The sequence below is a fragment of the Pseudochaenichthys georgianus genome, chromosome 19, assembly GCF_902827115.2.
Source record: "Pseudochaenichthys georgianus chromosome 19, fPseGeo1.2, whole genome shotgun sequence".
In the NCBI taxonomy this organism is placed as follows: domain Eukaryota; kingdom Metazoa; phylum Chordata; class Actinopteri; order Perciformes; family Channichthyidae; genus Pseudochaenichthys; species Pseudochaenichthys georgianus.
Genome location: NC_047521.1, coordinates 12,956,247 through 12,982,038, shown reverse-complemented (window position 1 = coordinate 12,982,038; position 25,792 = coordinate 12,956,247). Strand labels below are relative to the sequence as shown.

The window sequence follows — 25,792 nt, the reverse complement described above, 5'->3', positions numbered from 1 at the left end:
AAGGGTTACCTGCATTTCACCTTGTCAGTAGTTTGAACTCACACCCTTCATGAAAAGTGGCCTTCTGCAAGATGACACGTTCTCCCATAGGCATGTCTATGGTATTTCAGGGTTTTTACCATGATGTTTCTTCTAAACCAGTGTTTCTCAAACGTTTTCATACCAAGGACCACTTAACCAATAAAAAAACACTCTCGGACCACCTAACTCCACAAATATCCAAAAACACATCGTTTTTTACAAATCGCCTGAAAATGGTACAAACAGGTGGCAACTTGTGTGATGAAGGTGCTTATCTGGGCTATATCATGCAATCGAAAGTTAAACTTAAGCTTGTTCCATTGCGGAGATATTGCCGCGAGAGTGCGAAAAACTTAAATACATTTATTTATTTCAAATGTGAAATTTTACCAATATACTCACGGACCACTAGGGGGCGCTCACGGACCACCAGTGGTCCGCGGACCACACTTTGAGAAGCACTGTAATCTAAACCTTTCAGGATTGTAGCTTTTATTTTGGATATTTCTCTACACAGAATACATCGTAGTTTTTTCTCATATTTGGTGCAAATGTTTTTGCCCCAGTGGCCTAATGGATAAGGCACTGGCCTCCTAAGCCAGGGATTGTGGGTTCGAGTCCCATCTGGGGTGATTGCTTTGTATAACTCTGATGAATGTACATGCATTTCACCTTGTCAGTAGTTTGAACTCACACCCTTCATGAAAAGTGGCCTTCTGCAAGATGACACGTTCCCCCATAGGCATGTCTATGGTATTGCAGGGTTTTTTACCATGATATTTCTCCTAGACTTTTGACATATGTAGTTTTTATTTGAGATATTTTTCTACAAAGTATACATTGTCGTTTTTTCTCATCTTTGGTGCGGATATTTTTGCCCCAGTGGCCTAATGGACAAGGCACTGGCCTCCTAAGCCAGGGATTGTGGGTTCGAGTCCCATCTGGGGTGATTGCTTTGTATAACTCTGATGAAGGGTTACATGCGTTTCACCTTGTCAGTAGTTTGAACTCACACCCTTCATGAAAAGTGGCCTTCTAAAAGATGACACGTTCTCCCATAGGCATGTCTATGGTATTTCAGGGTTTTTACCATGATGTTTCTTCTAAATCTAAACCTTTCAAGATTGTAGCTTTTATTTTGGATATTTCTCTACACAGAATACATCGTAGTTTTTTCTCATATTTTGTGCAAATGTTTTTGCCCCAGTGGCCTAATGGATAAGGCACTGGCCTCCTAAGCCAGGGATTGTGGGTTCGAGTCCCATCTGGGGTAATTGCTTTGTATAACTCTGATGAAGGGTTACCTGCATTTCACCTTGTCAATAGTTTGAACTCACACCCTTCATGAAAAGTGGCCTTCTGCAAGATGACACGTTCCCCCATAGGCATGTCTATGGTATTGCAGGGTTTTTTACCATGATATTTCTCCTAGACTTTTGACATATGTAGTTTTTATTTAGATATTTTTCTACAAAGTATACATTGTCGTTTTTTCTCATCTTTGGTGCGGATATTTTTGCCCCAGTGGCCTAATGGACAAGGCACTGGCCTCCTAAGCCAGGGATTGTGGGTTAGAGTCCCATCTGGGGTGATTGCTTTGTATAACTCTGATGAAGGGTTACATGCGTTTCACCTTGTCAGTAGTTTGAACTCACACCCTTCATGAAAAGTGGCCTTCTAAAAGATGACACGTTCTCCCATAGGCATGTCTATGGTATTTCAGGGTTTTTACCATGATGTTTCTTCTAAATCTAAACCTTTCAAGATTGTAGCTTTTATTTTGGATATTTCTCTACACAGAATACATCGTAGTTTTTTCTCATATTTTGTGCAAATGTTTTTGCCCCAGTGGCCTAATGGATAAGGCACTGGCCTCCTAAGCCAGGGATTCTGGGTTCGAGTCCCATCTGGGGTAATTGCTTTGTATAACTGTGATGCAGGAGTTTAGAAAGTGCCAGCTACTCAGAGGTTTTAAAGCACACCCTTCAGTGAAAGTTACCTTGTGCAAGAGGATACATTCTCCCATAGGATTACGATATTTGGCATGAATTATTCCATAATGTTTCTCCTAAAGTGTTCATGAATATGGCTTTTATTTTGGATATTTCTCTACACAGAATACATCGTAGTTTTTATTCCTATTTGGTGCAAATGTTTTTGCCCCAGTGGCCTAATGGATAAGGCACTGGCCTCCTAAGCCAGGGATTGTGGGTTCGAGTCCCATCTGGGGTGATTGCTTTGTATAACTCTGATGAATGCATGCATTTCACCTTGTCAGTAGTTTGAACTCACACCCTTCATGAAAAGTGGCCTTCTGCAAGATGACACGTTCTCCCATAGGCATGTCTCTGGTATTGCAGGGTTTTTTACATAGACTGTATATATAAATGGACGTAGGGTCCGTGACGTCACCCATAGGATTCTGCAGAGTTGCCGTGAAGCCCTTAGTAGGCGGAGTCGGCCACTAACGGCTCAACAGTGACGTCAGAGTTCAACTCCCGCCTTCTCCAGCCTGCTCCAAATAAGGGCAAAGAGGCGGAGCCGAGGCGGGACCTGCTGCCACCCAGCTGGAAGTTCCAGAGCTAGCTGAAGCTACCAAGCTAAGCTAACATGCTCCCCATCTGCAGACTGCCGTCGCATTTTACGTTTCTAAGGTAAGCGGCCATGAAACTATTCAGCAAAACTATAAATAATAATCTAAGTTATTGAGTTTTTAGCATAATACTTCAGAATCTTAAAACCCCTTAACGTTTGTATGCAATTGTGCTAAATTCAACTCTGGAATCAAGCAAATATTAATATGTTTGCATGACATTAGTTATTTATATTTTGATATCACTTAACCATACGTTTAATACATTTAAGTCAAGCTAAGGTACATGTGATGGTAGCTAGTGAGTGCTCTTACCTGTGAGGCCAACAGCATAATAACCAGACTGTATCATTAAAAATAAGTACCAGTTCTAGATCCTTGACTTTAGACAAACAATTCAAAAGACAAAATGTATTTAAAGACCAATCTTTATTTGAATGTGCCTCTTAACCTGAGATATTAGTTATACAGTAATAGTATTGACAATCTAAAAAAACTGAGCAACTCAACAGTCAACTTTATATTTCTTATTGTCCAAAGCATTTATTATTTTCATTTCCCCCCTCTCATATTCAGTGTGGACGGATTGAGACAGCGTGGTGTCCAGAGGGCTGCAAAGACTTCAGGGAGAAACCTCCGTGTGATGGACGTCCTGTCTGCTGGTGTGGAGAGGACTGAGGGTCTTTCCTCAGCGAGGAGGACCAGGGCTGATGAAGGATGAAGTTTTTACAATAACAGTTGTTTATAGTGAATGTCCTGTACTGGTCTTAACATCTCATAGCATCAGCTTTTAATGATCCTCTTGGATGTTCTTCTTGACCCTCAGAGAAGGAGAACATGTCGTGTCTTTCAGGCATGTCCTTTCCTAACAAAAATGACAGGAAACATAAAACATATTATTGCAGAACAAGTGTGTTATTTATGAAAGCGGTGTGTTTGTGTGTTTAGGGGCTGTAGATATAATTATTTTGTAATGGTTTTTTTTTACTTAAACAATGAGCTACAAAGACAATCAGATTATGAATGAACAGTATGAAGTTCATCAACATTGAAATATATGTTATTATCAAAATAATATTTAACTGTTATCAAAACGTAGTGCAACTGTAGAAGCTTGCTCTGTTGTATCACTGAAAGAATCACTTTTACCACGTTTTTTACAGACAATATGTGACCTGCTCCATCGAAATCAGTCGCATTGACCCGAAGACACATTTTGAGTTGCATACACTGTTGGAAAGAGGAGATTCCTAGCTTTCTAATGATATCAGGATTGTTGTTGTACTCCAAATATTAAGCGAAATATGTCACATTATATAATGACTGTCACCGAGTCCTTATTTTGAGAAAAAGGCCTTTAAAGTTTCCTCTTCTCTGGAATCCATCGATCTGATTGATTATTAGTGGAGCAAATGATCAAAATACTACGGAGGGAAGATATTTTCGTTTGGAGGGGAAGCTCGCGAGTGTGTGTGCATACGTGTGTGCGTGTGTGTGTTTGTGTATTTTTGCGTTTGTGTGTATTATGTTTGTTTCCCGGGGAAAATCCTCACGAGAAACACCGGCTGTTGTTATGCCTGCTGTGGCGTTAAATTACTCCGTTCCCCGCTTGTAATTATGCCGTTACAAGCTTCAAAGTTATATTTATCATCTGAATTTGCCGAAACAAGTTTAATATTCTGAAAGCCAAGACTCTGTTTAATTTAAATCAGATGAAAACAAACTGTAACGGACCCTGCGGTGTTATCTATGATTACTATACTCTTACGTTCATAATGTCAGCCGGAGGGAGGGGGGCGGCGCTGCTGGAAGAGCAGAGTGCGAGTGAGAGGTGCCTGTCTTCGTCCCTTCACAAGCTTCATAAATGTACTTATCGTGTGATTTTGGAAATAAAAGTTTCATATTCTGAAAGCCAAGACTTGGTTTGTTTAAAATCAAACAAAACACCCGAACCCTGAAAAAAGAGTTTTTTACGTAAATCCACGTTTATTCTGAAATGAGCCGTTGCGACTTCCGACTGATTTCGATAGAGCGGGTTGTGAGAGAGATTTTCTTTTCAGCAATGTTGATGGAAGAAATGGAGGCTGGAGTCCGCTTTATATCAAACACTGAGTTTAATGATGAGCTGCGGCCGGAGCGAGCTCAAGGCATTTACACAACATGCTCTGAGGAAAACCCTGAACTCACTAAAGAATTACACAGAAAACACAGACAATCTACCAGAGGATTCCGGGAGGGGCCTCTGTTCGCGCTTCTTCTTAATCATAATTACGAACACATGGTTTCAGAGACAAAGACAATCTGTTAAAGTCCTCTGTGCAGTTAGTCACACTCCCCCCAACAGGAAAGCGGGACCTTTAACCTATGCCCTGCTCTAAGTTATAGCAGACCCATGTGAAACACTAAAATGCTCTCTGGCACAAACACTAAACAAAATATTTCTCTCACAGATCCACGCTTTTATCAATTCATTGATAACCAATTAACATTAGTCTAAGAATATTTCAGTCACTACTTGAATCAAATAAAACGTCCTCAGAGTTGGGTGGATTCCTCATTACATTAATTACATCAAAAACAGAATAAGATTGGAACAGCCAATCACAAATTCACAGTTAAGGTATACATTCACAGTGATGAATCGATCAATCTGTAATCTGTAAAGGTACAGTGTCCTCCATTTTAGCATTACTTTACGTTTACTTCAATACACTTATTCAAGAGTAAGGCACTTTACTACATACATTTTATTCAAATACATTTGTTCAAAAATCTGAAAAGGAGAAGTCAGACATTTTATTGAAAACAACCTGAGAAAGGAAAAGTCAAAAACATTTATTCTTAACAACCTGAGAAAGGAAAAGTCAAAACATTTATTCTTTATTCTGAGTGTCAACTTTAATCAATTTATCAATCGCTGAAAGGAGGTACCCAAGGTACCGGAACTGCCACGGAGACCCATGGGTCTGGAAGCTCGGCGTCGTACATCAACATTGTGTCATCTACAGTAGAGTACCCCACTAGCCTCTGTGGGGCCTGGAGGGTAGTCTTGGCAACCCTGCGTATGGCTAATTTAATTACAGTGATCAAACAGGTCACTAGGATTAGCACAACCAAGATAAACACTGCAACAGTAACAACAAATTTAACCAACCCCGCTCCCCAGGACCCAAGAGTTCCGCTTAAATCCCCAAATGTAAACCCATGAGTTTCATGCAATTCTTTTATCCCCTTAGCTGTGTCCTGGACCATATCCGTAACTTCAGGTGTGGCGTCAGAGACAAAGGAACAGCACTCTGCACCAATTACTTTACATGCGCCCCCCTGGGCAGCTAAGAGGAGGTCCAGCGCCATGCGATTCTGTAGTGCTACCGTCCTAACTTCCTGCAATTCTTTCTGTTCCGCTAACATCGCGATACTTGATACATTTAGATGATGTTCCACTACTTTGGATAATGCCATGATCTCCTGCTGACTAACATAAATGCCGTACCAGGGCAAAAGTAGGCTCGCTACCTGTTGTCCTTTTGTAATGGACCTGCTGTTCCTGTGTAGAGAGGGAAGTATCGCTGCAATCTCATTTGCCTCTACTTTACGGATTAAAGGAATTAGGTAGGCTAGATAACAGGTGCCATAAAAAACGTCATATGGTACGCAGCCATAAGCCCGGTCGCCACAAACTAAGTAAACTTTCTGTGGGAGGGGAATTCTGGCTAATTTTACCCTCACTATGGTATTACAGTCACTGTGTCCCACATCCGGAGAGGTGTGAGATCCTGCTTCATTCTGGAAACAGATGGACACATTCTTCCATTCGTGTACTACAATTGGGGGAACATATATTGAACAGTCACGTGTAGGGGGATTGCCTAAGGGTATTGGTTTCGTGCAATCATGTATTTTAACCTCAACGGAGTTCACTGTTCTGGAGCCAAACCAGGGCACAACTGTCACTAAAGCTTCAACCAGAAAAGATGCCATGTGTGGTTGTTTTGTGCATGTTGGGCTTGTGGAATTAACCGAACAATTAGTTTGTACCAGAGCTAACTGGAATCTGTATTCAAAAGCTAGGTTAATGTATTTCTTCACATATATTAGTTTTAAAAACATCAATCGTTTGAAACCGTCAGGCAGATCATTTGTATTTACTGTCTCAACAATGAGAGAGACTAGACCCTTGTACTGTAACGGTTTATCAGAGTCTATTGGGTATGACGGAGTATAGCAGTCCTCAGCCTCATCGCTAATCCTAGAGTAAATTTCGTTCCAGCTGATTAATTTATAGTCTGCTCTTGCAAACGGAATTGGGCTAAACATAGGAGAATGCATGGATTCTGGCATATTTTGGCATAGCCAACAGTTACTAATATTACGTTCATGTGCGTAGTCTAACATTAAGCTTACTGCAGAATTAGTTTTAGTTTGTTTAAAAGGAGTGATTAAGGCCTTTTTTGAAGAATCTACATCACCTCCTGAGTGTTTACGTGGAGTGGATGGAACATTTGTTTTTTTATCTGGTCCAGACAGGTCGCACACAGCAGCACCTGGATCGGAAACCTGGTAAGCTGGTTTCCTATCTCTACATGTTACTTCATCCCTTATCATTGCCTTATACTGCTCTCTAGTGCTATACCACAGTTCTGGGGGCATGTTTTCAATGGTGTCGAGTGCCATTCTCACCCCACCCGACGCCACTCCGTCCGTACGGTACCGGTCCATTGGATATATCTCCCATGTTGAGTAAACTGAGGACACATAAAATACAATAATACAGTTAGATGAATCACATATTGAAGCTGGACAGTTAAAAGAAACAGTCTTTGATTTGTGATCAGGGAGGGAGACAATCCTCCTGATTCTTCCTCCTTTTCTTTCTCGTTGTGTCTCTCGCACCATACTGAATGTCTGTGTGGTGATTGGATACAACCTGTCCTTGGCGCTAGGCACTGATTTGCCCGTTGGTGTCGTTTTGCCCTCAGGGTCTGGGCCCTGAGTGGTCAAGTCGTCTGCGCTCGTAGATAAGAGCACCTTATTTTCTTCCTCAGACGGGCGAGATCCCTCGCCACCTGTCGTTGGGATTTCCACAGCTCCATCTAGCAGGGCGACCTTGGCCAGGTACAGAAGACCCAGCATGACGATGATGATGACTGCCTTCACACGCCAGCCTCCGGTAGAGGGGAGAGGGGACATCTTGTAGCGTGAATCCACTCCGGTCTCCCTTGTACTCTCAACGCTGTTCTGGTCACTATTAACACCTGGAAAGGACCTTTCCACCTGGGAGACAGAGCATCTTTTTCAAGAGATTTGATTAGTACATTATCACCAATCTGAAAGGGGTGGGTGGGCTCCTCTCCAGGCTGGGGGAGCCTGTCAGCCACCTGCCTGTGAAACTTTCTCAACATGTCAGTTAGATATTTGACATAGTTAGTCATGTAATCCTCTGTCCACAAAAGAGTGAGTTTGTGGGGTGTTACTGGGGGGCTAGATCCTGCGAACATTACCCTTCCCATCAATACCTCGTGTGGGCTAAGCCCTGTCATTGCATTTGGTGAGCTTCTGATGGAGCACAGAACTAGCGGCAGCGCGTCTACCCATTTTAGTCCTGTGGTCAACATTGTTTTAGTGAGTTTCTCCTTTATAGTCAAGTTCATTCTCTCAACCTGGCCTGAGCTCTGTGGGTGATAGGGAACATGCAATTGCCATTTGAACCCTAACACTGTAGCTAGACTCTGGGTTATCTTAGAAATGAATGCTGGACCTCTGTCACTGTTAATTCCTGTGGGCACACCAAATCTAGGAATAACATCTTTGAGAAGACACTTTACAACTGTTCTAGCGTCTTCTTTTCTGGTAGGGTAGGCCTCTACCCATTTGGAGAACTGGCACACTATTACCAAAAGATATTTGAATCCTTGGCATGGTGGCATATGTGAAAAGTCAATTTGCATATTTACAAAGGGCCCCGAGGGGGGCGGTAAGTGTTCATGCTGAATTTGACCACTTCGTCGTCTTGTCTGCTGGCATATCATACATCTGTCTACAAGGGTCTGTGTAGCTAGTGTGATGCCTGGAGCAAACCATTGGGACTTTATAATCCCATTCATCCCTCCTTTTCCTACATGTGATTTGCCATGTGCAACATGTGCCAAAACATGGAGGAACGAACGTGGACAGACCATCCGTCCGTCTGGGTGGAGCCACAAGCTGGACTCAGCGTCAAGTGTACAACCTCGTCTTAGCCATAAATCTTTCTCCCTAACATCAGCGCGGGCTTGCATGTCCGCGACATCATTAAAGGAAGGCAAAGAAATGGGCTCTGCGGGTTGTGTCGAGGGGCATTGGAGCACCATAGAAGAGGAGGAAACTGCTGCTTGTTTAGCCGCGGTGTCGGCTAACGCTTCCACGCGAAATAGGATCATCAGAATTTGTGTGAGCAGCGCACTTAACCACTGCTAGCTGTGTAGGGAGCATGATAGCGTCTAATAGCTGTGCTACTAACGCATGATGTTGAATAGGCTTACCGGCCGATGTTAAGAAACCGCACATTTTCCACAAGACACCAAAGTCATGGCACACACCAAATGCATACCTGGAGTCTGTGAAAATAGTTGCAACTCTATCTTTAGCCAAAATACACGCCCTCAGCAGAGCATACAACTCTGCAGCCTGAGCTGACGTGCCATTTGGCAAGGCCCGGCTTTCTAAAACTTCCCAGTCATTTACAACAGCATAGCCTGCTAAGTGTACTGTGTCAGACGGCCTGCTCGCAGACCCGTCTGTGTATAGAATCATATCTGAATTAGGGATAGGAGTTTGCAACATATCAGCTCTGGGGGAAGAAGATATGTCAATCGTTGTGACACAGTCATGTGTGATTTCAAAATCTGGAATCGGTACCAGCGTAGCTGGGTTTAGAGGGGGAGAGCGTTTAAGTGTGATGTGTGGGCTTGAAAGAATTATTGCTTCATAACCGGAGCGCCTTGCTGCTGTCATATGCTGAGTAGCAGAGGTGTTCAGAATATGTAAAACTGCATGTGGGGCATGTACTACACAGTCACTGGCCAGTACAATGGGAGAGGATTGTTTGATAACAATTGCAACTGCGGCTACTGCTCGCAGACATGAAGGCATACCAAGTACCACAGGGGAGAGTCGAGATGAGTAGTATGCAACAGGCCGGAAATTAGAGCCATGCTTCTGCACCAAGATACCCGTTGCGAAGCCCCCCTTCTCATGGACATGCAGGTGAAACGGCTGATGGTAATCAGGGAGCCCCAGGGCAGGAGCTGATGTCAGGGCTCGCTTTAAGTCCTGAAAAGCTGTGTGCATGTCCTCAGACCATTGAACAATGTTAGGAGCAGCCTGCAGAGTGGCAGCACGCAAGACAGAGTCCATCGCAGCGTACTCGCATATCCAGTGTCTGCAATAGTTAGCCATGCCCAAAAAAGACAGCATGTCTTTCTTTGTGCGGGGTGGTGCCACTTTGTTCAAAAGGCAAATCCTTGCTGGCGAGAGGAGTCGGTGTCCATCCCTCAGAATGTGACCCAGGTATGTGACCTCAGTCTGGCAGTACTGCAACTTAGCCAGGGATGCTCTGTGTCCGCATTCAGAAAGTCTTTTCATGAGCAGAATGGAGTCGATGCGACATGCGTCCATGTTGGGAGAAGCTAATAACAGGTCATCTGCGTACTGAAGCAAGGTACTACCTCCTGTAAGGACCAAAGTGTCCAGATCTCTCTTAACCGCTGCTGCGTACACAGTAGGCGACTCGACGTACCCCTGTGGGAGGCGCGTGTATGTGATTTGTTTACCTTTAAAAGTAAATGCAAACAGATACTGGCTGTCTGGATGCAGAGGAACAGAGAAAAATGCTGAACACAAATCAATTACTGTGTAAAATTTTGAATCTGACGGCAAGGATGCAAGAATCGAATTAGTGTCAGGCACTATGGGAGCTGTCGGAATGACAATAGCGTTAATAGCTTGCAAATCTTGGACAAAACGCCACTCATCAGGGCGATTGTGCTTGGGAATTGGCAATATGGGAGTGTTACAAGGACTACTTGTATATCTTAATACGCCCTGATCGAGCAGAGATTGGATGACTCCTTCAATTCCCAAAATGGCTCTATGGGGTAAATTGTACTGTCTGATAGCTGGCAATCTGGCATTGGCTTTAAGTGTGACTCTGTGTGTAGGGGCTGAGCAAACAAACCCCACATGATTCTTGTGTTTAGCCCATAATGTGGCAGGAACCTCAGAAAAATCTGAAGGTGGTCCGTATTGTGTGGATTCAGGTGGCTGTAGATGAAGAAATGTGCTTTGAGGGAGAGAAGGTTGCTCAGAGAGACGCAGCATGTAATGCTCCTCCCCTAGGTTAATCAGATCGTGTGTGTGTGTGTGTGTGAGAAGCCTTTGTAGCTCTCAGCAGAGCATGGCAGTGAGCTGCCATGACCCCCACTTCTTCAGGGTCACTTCCTGAAGTGACCCCTATTGCGAGGTGAGGAATCGTGTCTGCAGCATAAAGAGCCTCTTGTTTGGTTGTGAGCCTTAGGGGCAATGCGCACCCCTGGGGTCCTAAAAACATAAAGTTTTCACATTCTAATTGATCTGAGCTGTTGCAAAAACCTCTTACTGATAGTGCATATTCATCTGACGGGTTAAAAGCAGCTGTGCAGTGACAATTCAATACAGGCCGCATAAGGGACATTAAAGAAGCACACACCGGGGAAATGCTAGCAATTTTCTGAATTCCTGTTGTTGAGAAAACAGAAATCATGTTGAAATCTGGAAATGACCAACAATAAAGGTTGTCCTGAGATGATTGAATGAATTGGACAGCTTGATAGACTTTGCTGTCAGGAATAGTCAAAAACAATCCGTCTGGAGTGCAATGTATTGTTGCTTGTAATTTACAAAGCAAATCTCTGCCCATTAGATTAATAGGACTTCCATCTGAAATAATGAAAGAGTGTTGCACATGTGATCCTTCAATTGAAATATCAGTTTTCTCTGAAACGGGCTCTGACATAGGAATGCCAGAAACTCCCATTGTTGTGACAAAATTATTGGTTGCTTCACACACTTTTTCTTTCATACGCACTGCTGATAATGTTGCTCCACTGTCAATCAAAATGTCTACCGCTTTACCACTGAAATCAACGGGCATAATCGGATCTTCACGCGGGTTATTGGAAAGGCGAATTGTTGCTGCTTGAATGGGGAAATGCTGTGAATTTGACCCTATTTCTTCTTCATGGCATCTCTATCGTCTATTAAATTGACTTTGCTGACCGTTTTGCCCCTGTTGAGCCTGCCTGCCATCTTGACTGTTAAGGGGAGGGGGGGGCAGTAATGCAGGGTGTTGGCGAGGGGGCTGGGGAAGAGCAGGCAAAGGTTGTGCGTCCTGCTGTGGTTGCCAGCGCCGTCCGCATTGTCCTGCCCAGTGATCTGTTGCGCCACAGACGTGACACGGCATCACCTTTCTGTGATTTTTATTCTGCTGCTGTCTGCCCTTGTCTTGGTAATTTTGTGATGTCCCCTGATTGTGATACTGCTGTGTGCGATGTTGTCCCTGAAACTGCTGGGAGTTATCCGCACTCTGATAAGCCTGTGTATTTTGAGGCAACTTTTGCGCAATTCTGGGGGTCAGAAATATCTGATTTTTGTACAACGCGCGTATTACTGCGAGGGTTGATTTCCATGTTTTAGTTTGCCAATCTGGGGTAGCCATCATATACGCCTGAGCTGTTTCAGGGATTAAATTATGCAACAAAGTCTGTATGGCGAACAAATCATTGCCCTCTCTTTTAATGCCCGCATTATGATCCCAGGCTGTCATAAAGCGCTGGAGAAAGTCTGGGACTATTTCTGTTGGGTTCTGTACGCAAGCCGTCACCAGTGAAAAATCTGTGTGAGTTTTGGCGCATGCTTTGACTGCAATAGCAGCTATCGTTTCGATCCACATATCACGCGTCTGTGTCGCAGGCCAGTCACCCGCAGCCGTACAGGCAGGGAATTTGAATTCCTCTTTACACGTCGACCAATCTGCCTTATATGTTAGGATTATCAGCTGTTTAACATCATGAACCAAACAGTTATAAACTGAGCAGACATTAGTCAACCACGACAGATACTCATCCGGGCTTTTAGTCGGACTTGGAGCGTGATTAGTGACATCCATCACCTCAGCGGGTGTCCAAGGCTTATAAACTGGAACTTCTCCTATCAGTATTTTTGGTGCTGTCACAGCTCCAGCAGAATTATTATCCTGAGATGTTTGCGCTCATCATAACCTCTTTTTTCTGCAATAGTCATCCAAGCTTTAACGCAGTCCTTCATGTACGTTACATCCCAGGAGCAATTCGCCTCCTGTTCAATTAATTTAAACGCTTGCCACAACACCGTCATGTCAAAAGTGCCCGTTAACGGCCAATCAAACAGAATCTGTCCTTTTTGACTATTCTGTTGTGAGTGCTCACAAAGTAACGATGTGAACGGCATAACTTTAGTCCAATCCAAGCTTCTTCCGACAATTCCTGACGGCATATTAGGGGAAAACATGTGCGTGTAGTGGCTGTCTGTAATAGGATTCTTTGTAAGTGTCTTGGTGCGTGAATCATTATTCCTCTTACCAACGGACTCGTTTGTGGAGACAGTATTACCCATGTGTAACGGTTAGTACAATAAAACAAACACTGCAATTAGACAAACAAACATAAAAACTCTCAACAACTCAGCCTGACAAAAACTCTTCCAGCCTATTTTAATCCGAATTAGGGAGACTTTCAGAGGGGTTATTTAATTATGAGAGCCTTCCTTACTCATAATTCTCGTGTATCAGCAAACACAGCCAAATTCAGCAATTCATACAACATTCTCATACCACACATTGACCACTTTCTTTAGTTCAAAAATGGTAATAATCGCGGAAATAATGCTGTATGCTCCTTTTTTTCTACGTGCAGCTCTCCCCAGGGGGCGGAGAATCGGCACCTCAGCAGAAATGCTGTTGATTTAGGCAATTTATCCTCTGAAAACTCCTAAATTCGGCGATTTGTTTAAATACAAATCTTGCGACATTGCTTGTAATTCAGAAAATCCACTTTGCTGGTACATCTCTTAAAAGTTTCTCCGAATATTTGTTGTGTGTAATTGCCTGGTGATTTAATTCCAAGAATCACACACAGAGGAAATCGATGAAATTCGATATTCCTAGGTTATCATTAGCCCCAAATATTCTCATAGTTTTCACATAGGCCGTGCTTGCTCGTAGACACCTGTCCCAGCAACAAACACGGGGAAATTGGCCAGGACAAAGTCCCCCTTGACACTGATTCCCGAGGTTATGATTAGCCTCCAGATGTAAATGAGTAGAGAAACCCAAAAAAAATGCAGCAGCTCAGTTCTCTCAGGTAATTTTGATACACCGTTGATCTCAAACGCTGGCAAGACAATCTTAAAATAGAATTGAACTTACCAGCTTATAGAGATCTGATGGTGTCCTATTGTTCGTGACGCCAATATGTGAGAGAGATTTTCTTTTCAGCAATGTTGATGGAAGAAATGGAGGCTGGAGTCCGCTTTATATCAAACACTGAGTTTAATGATGAGCTGCGGCCGGAGCGAGCTCAAGGCATTTACACAACATGCTCTGAGGAAAACCCTGAACTCACTAAAGAATTACACAGAAAACACAGACAATCTACCAGAGGATTCCGGGAGGGGCCTCTGTTCACGCTTCTTCTTAATCATAATTACGAACACATGGTTTCAGAGACAAAGACAATCTGTTAAAGTCCTCTGTGCAGTTAGTCACACTCCCCCCAACAGGAAAGCGGGACCTTTAACCTATGCCCTGCTCTAAGTTATAGCAGACCCATGTGAAACACTAAAATGCTCTCTGGCACAAACACTAAACAAAATATTTCTCTCACACGGGTCACATATTGAGAGATAAATCTTTGCCTTCAATACATTACATTAGAAAGCTGACAAAGTCATATTGCTAAATATCTAAATGTAACTTTTTGCATGGAAAAACCCCTCAACTTAACTGATGTGTAGGTGATCTAGTATTTAGTATTGTTTATTGGAATGTATATCAGTGTATTCAAGTCAATACTTCATTCATTTAAACCAATATCTTTCTTGATTCTTTGTACAGTAAGAAAAAAAGAGTCTTTGTACCTGTGCTGAAGTTCACTGCTGTGAGGAGTCCAGTTCTGTCTCTCACTCTCTGGTCCAGCCTGTCTGCATCACCTGGACACCTTAAACAAACAGATATATATGTAAAGTACCATGTGTACAAACAATATAACTGATTCTCTTCTGTTGGACATGTTGGATTATGTATTGTCCGAGTCAGGGTTCTTTTTATTTTACTTTAACTTTGGAAGTTGTGTTACCAATGCTTACTGTTTATTTGATACCATACATAGCCAATTTAAATTAACCTTAGCGATGCATACAGTTCCTCCTAAATAATAAAATATCTCTAAGTTACAAGGATGTAACCTTATTTTATCAACCTCAAACAGAAGCCGTTTGTTCAACAGTATTATCCCACTTAACACTTGTCTATTTCGTTTTAACCTTTATATATACAGTCTATGATTTTAACTTGGAGGGTACGATTACAATCGTTAGCACCGATGTAGCTACCACTAGCTTACATGCTAACCCAAGCCTTACCATTCATTACGTAGCTGATTAAAATCATTAACACATAAATAAAGCACTCGAATTGTACTTACCGCATTCATGCACCGTCTGTTTTAACCGCAGAGCGAGTCACAATAGTCCGATATATAAGCATGAAGAACAAACAACCACGGCCGGCTACAAGTTGTGTTTCCTGGATGAGCTGAGCAGGCAGAGTCCCTGTAGCTAGCTTCACGGAGCAGCTAGCAGAGAGACGAGAAGCTAACAGCGGCAGGCACTTGACAGAGCCGTCACTCAATGTGACCACGCCCTAATTTATGCACACACTTTAAGACCTAATATAAATAAAAGGGTCGCGTTAGAAAACAATTCACTCACAGATCCATAATCATGAAGGTGGAATCTAACTATATCGATGATAAAAACGTATGGAGCCAGGGAGAGAAACATGTTTTTTTCTGCTGTAAAGTTGGGCATTTTAACATGGGGGTCTATGGAAATTGCTCCTTTCTGCAGCCATCGCCTATCGGCCAATATATGAACTGCAGTGTGTGACACTTCCGTATTGGCTTCACGGCTCTACCCCACAGTTTGCCGCTTGGTTTTTTACCATGATATTTCTCCTAGACTTTTGACATATGTAGTTTTTATTTGAGATATTTTTCTACAAAGTATACATTGTCGTTTTTTCTCATCTTTGGTACCGATATTTTTGCCCCAGTGGCCTAATGGACAAGGCACTGGCCTCCTAAGCCAGGGATTGTGGGTTCGAGTCCCATCTGGGGTGATTGCTTTGTATAACTGTGATGCAGGAGTTTAGAAAGTTCCAGCTACTCAGAGGTTTTAAAGCACACCCTTCAGTGAAAGTGACCTTGTGCAAGAGGATACATTCTCCCATAGGATTACTATATTTGGCATGAATTATTCCATAATGTTTCTCCTAAAGTGTTCATGAATGTGGCTTTCATTTTGGATATTTCTCTACACAGAATACATCGTAGTTTTTTTTCCTATTTGGTGCAAATGTTTTTGCCCCAGTGGCATAATGGACAAGGCACTGGCCTCCTAAGCCAGGGATTGTGGGTTCGAGTCCCATCTGGGGTGATTGCTTTGTATAACTGTGATGAAGGGTTTAATGCTTTTCACCTTGTCAGTGGTTTGAACTCACACCCTTCATGAAAAGTGACCTTGTGCAAGATGACACGTTCTCCCATAGGCATGTCTATGGTATTGCTGGGTTTTTTACAATGATATTTCTCCCTGACTTTTGACAAATGTAGTTTTTGTTTTGGATATTTTTCGACACAGTATACATTGTCGTTCTTTGTCATCTTTATGCAAAATTTCATAAAGTATTTTTAAAATAGTTTATACATTATTCGAATATAGGAATAGTAGATAGGATTATTTAAAATATAGTACCTTATATTTAATCTTTTTTTCCTTTAGACCCTTGCGGTTTATTTTTAAAAATCCTTACCCTTACCCACCCCCCATTTACCACAACGGGGTACAGAGTCGCTGAGATAAGCGGGGGAGTGCATCTGACGAAGAGATGGGTTGTTGTGCTCCCTATCTCTGTTTCTTATCCTATATCTAATAGAACTGCTCAGGTCTTGATAGATTGAGTGGGGAAGTTCATGAGATCTTTCTAGAGGGTTATCAAGAATAACTTTTATCCAATGACCTGTTCCCTCTCTGTCTGTGTCTGTGTATTCTCTTGTTCCGATTAACCCAGCCAAATCTTTTTTCTTGTTTTGTGTCTATATCTACGCCGGGATCCGGAGTCGAGGCTGATCCTCTTGCTGTGGTTCTGTGCCCTGAATCCTCTATCCTGAGTTCTGGATTAAGTCGTGGACTTCGGGTCGTGGCTGAACCTGTCTCTGCGGTCCTGCCTTAGGTCTCGTCATGCTGCTTCCCTGATGGCTTCCACAGGATTGTAGCTGACATCCTCGTGGATTCATCTTCTTATTACAGACACATGCATTTCCTAACATTCGGTCTATATGCTGTAAAATATATTATCTCTTCGATTTCCACACGGCATCTATTGCACGTCTGTCCGTCCTGGGAGAGGGATCCCTCCTCTGTTGTTCTCCCTGAGGTTTCTCCCTTGTTTTCCCCTTAAACTGTGGATTTCTCTGGAAGTTTTTCCTTGTACGATGTGAGGGTCTAAGGATAGAAGGTGTCGTTTTTCTCATACTGATATTCTGAACAATCTGTGCTGTTGTATTTGCTGTAAAGTGTCTCTACTGTAGGCTATTTTTATTATATGTACAGCACTTTGGCTCGACCAAAAATAGTTTATAAATGTGCTATATAAATACAACTTGATTTGATTTGATTTGAAAGTCTCTGTCCTAAACGTCTTGTTGGAGCTCCCCCCCCCTCCCTGTGAGCCCAGTGTGCTCTGATTGGTTGGGACAAAATACTATGCTATTGCATGTCTTCTGATATTTCTGACTAACTTTATTATGTATTTTCTTTATATTTGCAACATACAATATAATCTTTTCAACATGAGTGCTTTCGACATTCTATACTATCCTTTTTTATTTATTTTTTCAAGATACTACCCCGTTGTTTTTTCTTAATTCTTTGACATACAATACTACAGTATAACCTGGTAGTATTATTGCAAATGACCATGTTGGAATTTGGGTTCATATATATATGATTTCAGTATTTATTTTGTATTACTTCAAAAACATAAACGGTGATTAGGATTTCTTGCAGGCAATCCTGTCACATAATGCCTGCATGTGCGTGTGTGTGTGTGTGTGTGTGTGTGTGTGTGTGTGTGTGTGTGTGTGTGTGTGTGTGTGTGTGTGTGTGTGTGTGTGTGTGTGTGTGTGTGTGTGTGTGTGTGTGTGTGTGTGTGTGTGTGTGTGTGTGTGTGTGTGTGTGTGTGCGAGCGTGTGTCTGTTTGTGTGTGTTATTTGCGGTTGTATCAGGATTGATGAAGGGCCTGTCATGCCTAATGATGAAAGCTGAGGGTCGTGCATATGAAAACATCAATGGAGCACCTGGGACAGGCTGCACACATAACACACATAGACACTGATACATTGACAGCAGCACTCACCCTTAAATAAACATATAATCCCATACACATTCAAACAATGTTTTTCTAACAAACAAGCACTCATTGTAATGTGGAATCAAATTCAGGCGAAAGAGGAGGAGAGCAAGGTCAGAGATCAAGAACAATGAGGAGTCCTTACCAGCATGAAGATTAATATTCATATCCGGGAGGAGTCTATAAGGACCAACTTCGAAGCAACAAATTATTCATGTATTCACTTAAGCCCACACACATACACACGGCACTTGTCACCAGGGATATTAAACCATTTTGCCAGAACTGTGCAACACTTCTTTTGAAATAATATCAAAGGTGAAATTAATAAATACTTGGTTTGTAAATTATTTGTAGCTCACATAAACAGCATTTATGTATGTAAACAAAGAGCAGCAACTTTGACAGGGCAATTTTTCACAATCTGAGTGAGGACTCCTCACACCTCCTGCCTGTGAATATATTGCTTCACAAATAGCGGCTCCAGATGCTCGGAGTCACCTTGAGATAAATGGCCGACCTGATTTTCATTCAATGGTGAGAGGGAGGAAGGAAAGAGGGAGAAGCATAAAGAGAAGCAGAGACATATTCGGGACAATGGCAGAGAGTTTTTGTGTGGAGGAGGAGGAAACTAGAGATGGTGAAGGAGATGTCTGAGAATTGTCAGAGCGGAGATAGAATAAGTTATAAGAGAGGAGGAAGTAGATGAGGTGTTTTCGAGAGAAGATAGAGAAGAAATGGGAAGGAAGACATGGTGAAAGAGGAGAGGGAGAGATAGGAGAGTGAAAGCTAAAGAGGGCAGAACAGGAAAGAAAAAGGATTACAAAATGCATTGCAGGAGGATGATGGGGAAAACCAGGAAAATATGGGGATAAAAACTCCCATGAGCATCCAAAAAGATTCCCCACACACACTGGCTTTCTGATAATGATAGCTTTATTAAAGGGAGATGCCCAAACCAAACAAACAACATCATTACTATTTCACTGACATACATGCAGAAGCGTGACGTAAACGACAGACGCTCTGGTTGTTTTGCCTTCCACTATCACATTAACTAAATCATCAAAGCAGTACAGCACTCTGAGTGTGACAGCTGTCTGTGCATATGAGGACACATTTTATTGTGCTACAGTACGCAATTAAACTTTGCATTTGAGAATCTATTGTGTGTGTTTCTGAGTGTGTGCCAGCGCGTGTGTAGGCAAAAACTCCTTTCCCCTCCTATCCGAGACGATTGGATCTGCCAGCCAGCAGGAACGTTAATTACTTCAGCAATCTTCAGGCTCACTTCCCACAATCACGCCCATCTCTGGAAGGGAATGAGCTCGGCCATTCAGGAAGCCCAGATCCAGACCATTTTTTCGAGAAAAAAGGAAATCAAATAAAGACAAAAATACAGCGTTTGTGAAAAATGCCTTTATTTTCCCTTTGAGAAAGATTCTTTACACTTTCAAAAACAGTTGGGACGGATAATACATCATCACTTTTGGGTGTAATGCTGACAGTTTTGGTTGTCAGTGAAGTTTTTCTTAATGACACAGATTATATCTTAATTACCAAGGACCCATTTTTTTTCGCAGATTACAGACATTTCATTTGCTCTCCTCTCTCATTTAATTTTTGAATAAACTAGGCTTTATTTTTCTAGAAACCTCAGCAAAATAAACCTTTTTGAGGATCATGTTTTTATCGAACAAACAAGGGAATAATAGTAATAATGTTGCAGAAATGTCCTGAATGTATCAATAGGATGTTTGTTTTACGACAATATTCACTATTACAATAATGTATATGCTCGTGCTGGTTATTTCCTTTTAAGATGATCCAGCAAACTTGTTAGCAACCAAGTCTCTTCCTGTCCCGTGAATTTGTATGACGATTTCACCTGGCCCTTACCATTACATTACATGTTACTTGTTAGACGCTTTTATCCAAAGCGACTTACATACTCAATACTGTGGACAATCCCGACAGGAGCAATTTGGGGTGAAGTGTCTCAGGGACACAACGACATGCTGACTGCAGTGGGGTTTGAACCTGTGACCCGCTGATCCTAACACCAATGCACAACCCACTACACCACACGCCTCCAAAAGAAGTCCTCTAATCTAGCCTCTCCACGGTTATATATTTTTGTTAGCTTTCTCGTGTAAATAACCCCTCTTGTTAAATGAGCAGTGATGTATGAATAAGTGAGATTTGGAGGTTCCTGTAGGTGAACTTCTACGACTTCCATGCAGTACAAAAATGCTGCCTATGAAAATACCCTAGGGAGCGATTATGTTTGTTACCACAGTGTGTTTGGGAAACTTATTAGTAGTATATAAACCTAATTTCTAGAAAAGCAGGGATGAAGAATGATGTGGTTATACGTCCTGCACATCATGTGGCCTTTTCCTCAGCTCCATATGGATCAGCCTGATTTTTCATCCCTTCCAAACTGTCACCAATCTCTATTAGACCAGATGCTCCAATCCTGAGGAGCTCCAGTCTCTCAATGAGGTTTTCGGGGAGCAATTTCGGTGTAGGACGTCTGGGTTGTGTGTACACAGCCGGTACATCATTGGTCTGAGGATACAGCCTCAGACAAAGCAACAGCAAGTCTTCTACACTCACTGCCACCTTGTGACAGTAAATCAGCTCTTGATTTCTGCCTGAAAAGACACTGTAGGTCATTAGATGAAAGCCGCAGCTGTGATTAGCGGGTGTCGAGCTGTTGACGTCTTGTGAATGACACTATAAAGCACACACTCTCCTCTTGTCCTTCCAAGGTGACAATCCTGGGGTGTTTTGGCAAAGATTACTACAGCAAATTAACAAAAACCCCACGATGAGCCACCGACGGAACAGCCAAGGAACCAGGCCACACACACACACACACACACACACACACACACACACACACACACACACACACACACACACACACACACACACACACACACACACACACACACACACACACACACACACACATGCCATATTTTCGCAAAGTGTGAACAGACATTCTCCATTCTGCCAACAAGACTGACACACACACACACTCTCCAGGCTACAGAAGCCATAACCGTAGCAATCTAATTAACCAGTCCCACCCAACTGACCCAGTAGCCAAGAGCAGGCTTATTATCGGCCAGATCTTTACCCCTCTTGGAGTCTTTGAGCTCTGCTAAAATGAGGTTCAGCCCTCTGCTATGCCGTAGGAGGGCCGCCAAATGAGAAGAGAAGAGAAGGAAGATTGTAGTTAGGATGGTATTAACAGAGGCTGTGGTGGATTCTCAGTTGGAAATAAGACAGTTTTATCAGTAGAAGTGCCGTTTTTGTTCACTAAAAATAGTTTCATTTTCTTGACACATACGCCATGAAGACTTTTTCTTGATTGCACAAAGCAACACACCAAACAACAGGTAGACCGTGATTGGTGTAATTTCAGTCGGCGGAATTGTGAGCACACAAATTCTATCGTATGATCAATTTATAGAACTGTGTGAATTACTTGATGACACCTCTCTATCCATAGTCTAACCCAAATTGAGCATTTTAATGTTGTTGTCTTTTCAGCATACATTTCAGCATAAATGAGCAAAGTAAACTGTTGAAAATGGATGTCCATAGCTCTACCTATCATTCAGTGGGGTTTTCTACATGGTTATGTGCTTTCTTCTGACTGTCAAGTTAAACAAATAATTGTTCTTTTAATAGTTGGTATGTGTAAGGGTGTAGATTTAAATAATTAAAGATATTTTTAAGACTGTGCATATCCAAAATAAGACAAACCGACAGAACAGACAGAAAACAAAGCGGAAAACATGGCCCTGTTTAACAGGTGGTGATATACAGGGATCAAAATCAATAGGACTTTGTTGTAAGGTACTTTAGGAGAGAACTGGCAAGAGTAAAGAATGAAAAAAAACAAAAACAACATGATGTATCATGGGATGAGCAAAGTCAATTCCAGTTTGTACCCCAGAGGAAATCAGCAAAGAAGCAGCAACTATTAGAACATTTAGAACAATGATTTCGACCCAGTGGGTCCGGGGAAACAGCAACCTTCATGCGGACCACAGTCATTGTCTGTCAGCTCACACACACACACACACACACACACACACACACACACACACACACACACACACACACACGCACACATGCACACACGCGCGCACACACACACTCTCTTACTCATCCATTGTTTTTGAGGCATCTGTCAGTGGCAGGGGAAATGTGTGAGGTTGTTTTGTAGGTGAAAGTGAACACAGTATACAGACTCCTCGGTCACACGTCAGGTCTATCGTCAACCCAAACATTTGAGAAATAGCTTCTTGCCTCTGGGTTTGACATTGATTTTCTATTGTAGAATGCATTTTACATGCTTCCTCAGGACCGATGAATAGTTATTATCAAATATGAAAAATCTAGTAAGAACATTTTTCGGTTAGGGTGGAACTCTGGAGCAAGGGCAATTCAGAAGGGAAGGATATATCCATACATATATATCCAATAGAAAATGTACTTGTGACTTTGCACTTACATTCTCACTCAGTAAAGCTTCTCTAATGTGTTGAGTTGTATTAGAAATGAACAAAAATCTCATTAAACCTAAAACAGCAACACTATCTGAAATGTCTCTTGTATTGTTTTTAGAGATATAATAACTAAGGTAAAGTCCCATGCATCAAATTGTCTGAGCCATGTTACTGTAATCTACTTATGTTGATGCTCTCTGGAAAAAAGGGAAAATAACATTGTGTTGTAATGAACACTATGGGACTGGACATGTAAATTACCATCTCAAAAAGTGGATTTAGTTTTGACATTTTTTTAACAGACTGATTTCCTTAACAATTCTCTATTGATCAATACTTCACCCAAGACAGTTGATGATGCAAACTTTTAATAAAGATGAGATATATCACTACAGTACATAGGAGGTGATAAGTGGAGGGTCATGACTTACACTGTGTGTGTGCGTGTGTGTGTGTGTGTGTGTGTGTGTGTGTGTGTGTGTGTGTGTGTGTGTGTGTGTGTGTGTGTGTGTGTGTGTGTGTGTGTGTGTGTGTGTGTGTGTGTGTGTGTGTGTGTGTGTGTGTGTGTGTGTGTGTGTGTGTGTGTGTGTGCGCGTACGTGTGTGTGTGTGTGTGTGTGTGTGCGCGTACGTGTGTGTGTGTGCTTGGGTGTGTAAGACAGGAAATATAGTATTCCTTCTTTTAGAGACAAGACCAATTCCTCAAGAGTTAGTTAGCGTGTTCTACAGACTCACTGAACATCTCCCTCTTCTTTTTGCTACAGAAACACACTCATCCACCTGCTCACTAAATCAGTCAGTTCGAGAGTACGCCCACCAAACAACTTTTCACTTGTAAATATTGGCTAGACAAACGTTGGTCCTGTCCTCTCTTTTAAAGTAATACAACCAAACTCACAGTTTAGTTTATTTATTTTATAACAGTTTCTTCTTTCTAATTTCAGAAAACTGAAAGAGTGTAAATTATGAATTTCATCAGCTGCTCAAAAACAGTGTTTACCAGTGCAGATGCTGGGGTGGTGATGGGCAGAAAAGCAGCAGTGGTACAGAAGCAGCGCAGCAGCACAGCATTAGAGGGAGAGATGGCATATGTTTCAGCTTAAATAGAGCGCCAGATTCCAGACAATGTGTTTGGTTGGTTGCATGAGGGGTTACAGCATGTCACCTACATCATTGCTGCTCATGCTACTTATGGGAGATATACGCTGTAATCAGGGAGAACATTTCCCTCCTCCAGGGCCTGTTTAACTAAATACACAAATGCAAGCTGTGATTAGCAACATGAGATCATTTCTTATTACTTTTTTTCATTTTTTTTCACCCCTTACATGTGAAAAACGCAACACAATTTGCAAGAGCGGGTCTGTCCCAGCTGCTGCAAACTATTTTCCTGCCATACCACTAACTCTTCTGTAAAGATCCGGCCTTTGCCTTCTGCCCTGAAATCGTCTGATTACATGATTACTCAAACTACATTATCTTCATATACAGGCCCAGAGCCATTGTTCCTATGCCATGATTGTCTATACATTGCTCCATTTCCAGTGTTTCTTATTCCTGTTTTTCCTGATTCTTTAGTTTTCCCTGTATGCCCATATTCAGATTTGTTTGCATTATCTCTTGTCTTTTAGGTTCTAGTCTCCCAATAATCCAGTCATTCAACAAAACATTCTTAAAAATGCCAACATTTGGAATCGGCATTATGGCAGATTATCGTAAATATAATTTGTTTGCAAAAAACAAAGTCTTGGCTATATTGACATGGAAAGAAAGGATGTCATGTTTATCATCATCATCATCATCATGTTCGATCTAGATTTTTTTCAGAAAAGCAAAACATTTTTGTTGAAATGCACTGTTGCAACCAAAAACAGCATGGCATTAACGAAAAAGCATGGGATTTTGTTGATTTGAATATGTTGCGTCTTTGGTAAGACATTCAACTTCAATGCAGAAGTGTCAATGTGAGGAATAGATTGATAGATTACTTTAAACATGTCTTAGTATATATGGATGATTGCAAGGTATAAAAGCTACAACTGAGACAGCAAGATGCTTTTTACGATAGTGTCGACAGTCTCAAAAGTTATTTAGTTGCAGACATGTAAAAGAAAATGCCATGTAAGAAAAAAAAGGTATAATGATTTGTAGTAAGAAACACATCCACAAACTTGCAGTAAACTTCTGTTCCTGGAAGACACAGCGGCTGAAGTCATCTTGTTTCTTTGTCTCTACTGGTTAGTCTTTAATCTGTCTCTCTAACACAGTGGTTCTCAAATGGGGGTACGCGGACCCCTAGGGGTACGTTGGAGTACTGCAGGGGGAGTAGTGCGATTTATTTAATGTTAATGAAAAAAAAACGTAATTATTGCATTTAAACAAACTACTAATAGTAGATTAACTACTTTATTCAAAGGTTTACAGTAATTCTGGATAATAAAATGGGAACAGTAAACGGGGTGCTCTCTTTTCCTCTCCCTCTCCTGACAGTTCGTCAGGCTCGTGCAGCTCGCTGAACCTGTAATAAGTGACCCGACAGTAAAGAATAAATATATGTAAAACTAGTTTAGCTAGTTCCAGAGTAGATAAACTAGCTAAGTGTGTTAGGTCTAACTCTTAGTATATTTTGCTCCGCTCAACGGTCCGTCACCATTGGCGGATTTAGGATTGTAGGAGATCCGGGGCTTAGCCCAGGAGTTTTTGGGTTGGGGGGGGGGGTGCAGGGGTACAGTGCTATTTTTTATAAGTGGGGGGTGGACCGAACGTCCTTTAGGGGGGTCGTCGCCTCCTCTCGGGGGGTCCGGGGGCATGCTCCCCCGGGAAGATTTTTTTTTTTAAATATTGAAGTTGAAAGCATCAATCTGGTGCACTTTGGGAGCAACATTAACCCTACCTTAATAACACCTTA

The 25,792-nt window shown here is 42.0% G+C and overlaps 8 non-coding genes across 8 annotated transcripts; all 8 read left to right on the top strand.

Moving 5' to 3' along the window:
* Positions 1 to 580: 580 nt before the first annotated feature.
* Positions 581 to 653, top strand: trnar-ccu (transfer RNA arginine (anticodon CCU)). Its single transcript has one exon. It is a non-coding gene; the product is annotated as a tRNA-Arg (tRNA).
* Positions 654 to 897: 244 nt separating this feature from the next.
* trnar-ccu (transfer RNA arginine (anticodon CCU)) lies at positions 898 to 970 on the top strand. Its single transcript has one exon. It is a non-coding gene; the product is annotated as a tRNA-Arg (tRNA).
* A 251-nt stretch (positions 971 to 1,221) lies between these two features.
* trnar-ccu (transfer RNA arginine (anticodon CCU)) lies at positions 1,222 to 1,294 on the top strand. Its single transcript has one exon. It is a non-coding gene; the product is annotated as a tRNA-Arg (tRNA).
* Positions 1,295 to 1,539: 245 nt separating this feature from the next.
* Positions 1,540 to 1,612, top strand: trnar-ccu (transfer RNA arginine (anticodon CCU)). Its single transcript has one exon. It is a non-coding gene; the product is annotated as a tRNA-Arg (tRNA).
* A 251-nt stretch (positions 1,613 to 1,863) lies between these two features.
* Positions 1,864 to 1,936, top strand: trnar-ccu (transfer RNA arginine (anticodon CCU)). The gene has a single exon. It is a non-coding gene; the product is annotated as a tRNA-Arg (tRNA).
* A 244-nt stretch (positions 1,937 to 2,180) lies between these two features.
* On the top strand, positions 2,181 to 2,253 carry trnar-ccu (transfer RNA arginine (anticodon CCU)). Its single transcript has one exon. It is a non-coding gene; the product is annotated as a tRNA-Arg (tRNA).
* A 13,738-nt stretch (positions 2,254 to 15,991) lies between these two features.
* Positions 15,992 to 16,064, top strand: trnar-ccu (transfer RNA arginine (anticodon CCU)). Its single transcript has one exon. It is a non-coding gene; the product is annotated as a tRNA-Arg (tRNA).
* Positions 16,065 to 16,308: 244 nt separating this feature from the next.
* trnar-ccu (transfer RNA arginine (anticodon CCU)) lies at positions 16,309 to 16,381 on the top strand. The gene has a single exon. It is a non-coding gene; the product is annotated as a tRNA-Arg (tRNA).
* Positions 16,382 to 25,792: the final 9,411 nt, after the last annotated feature.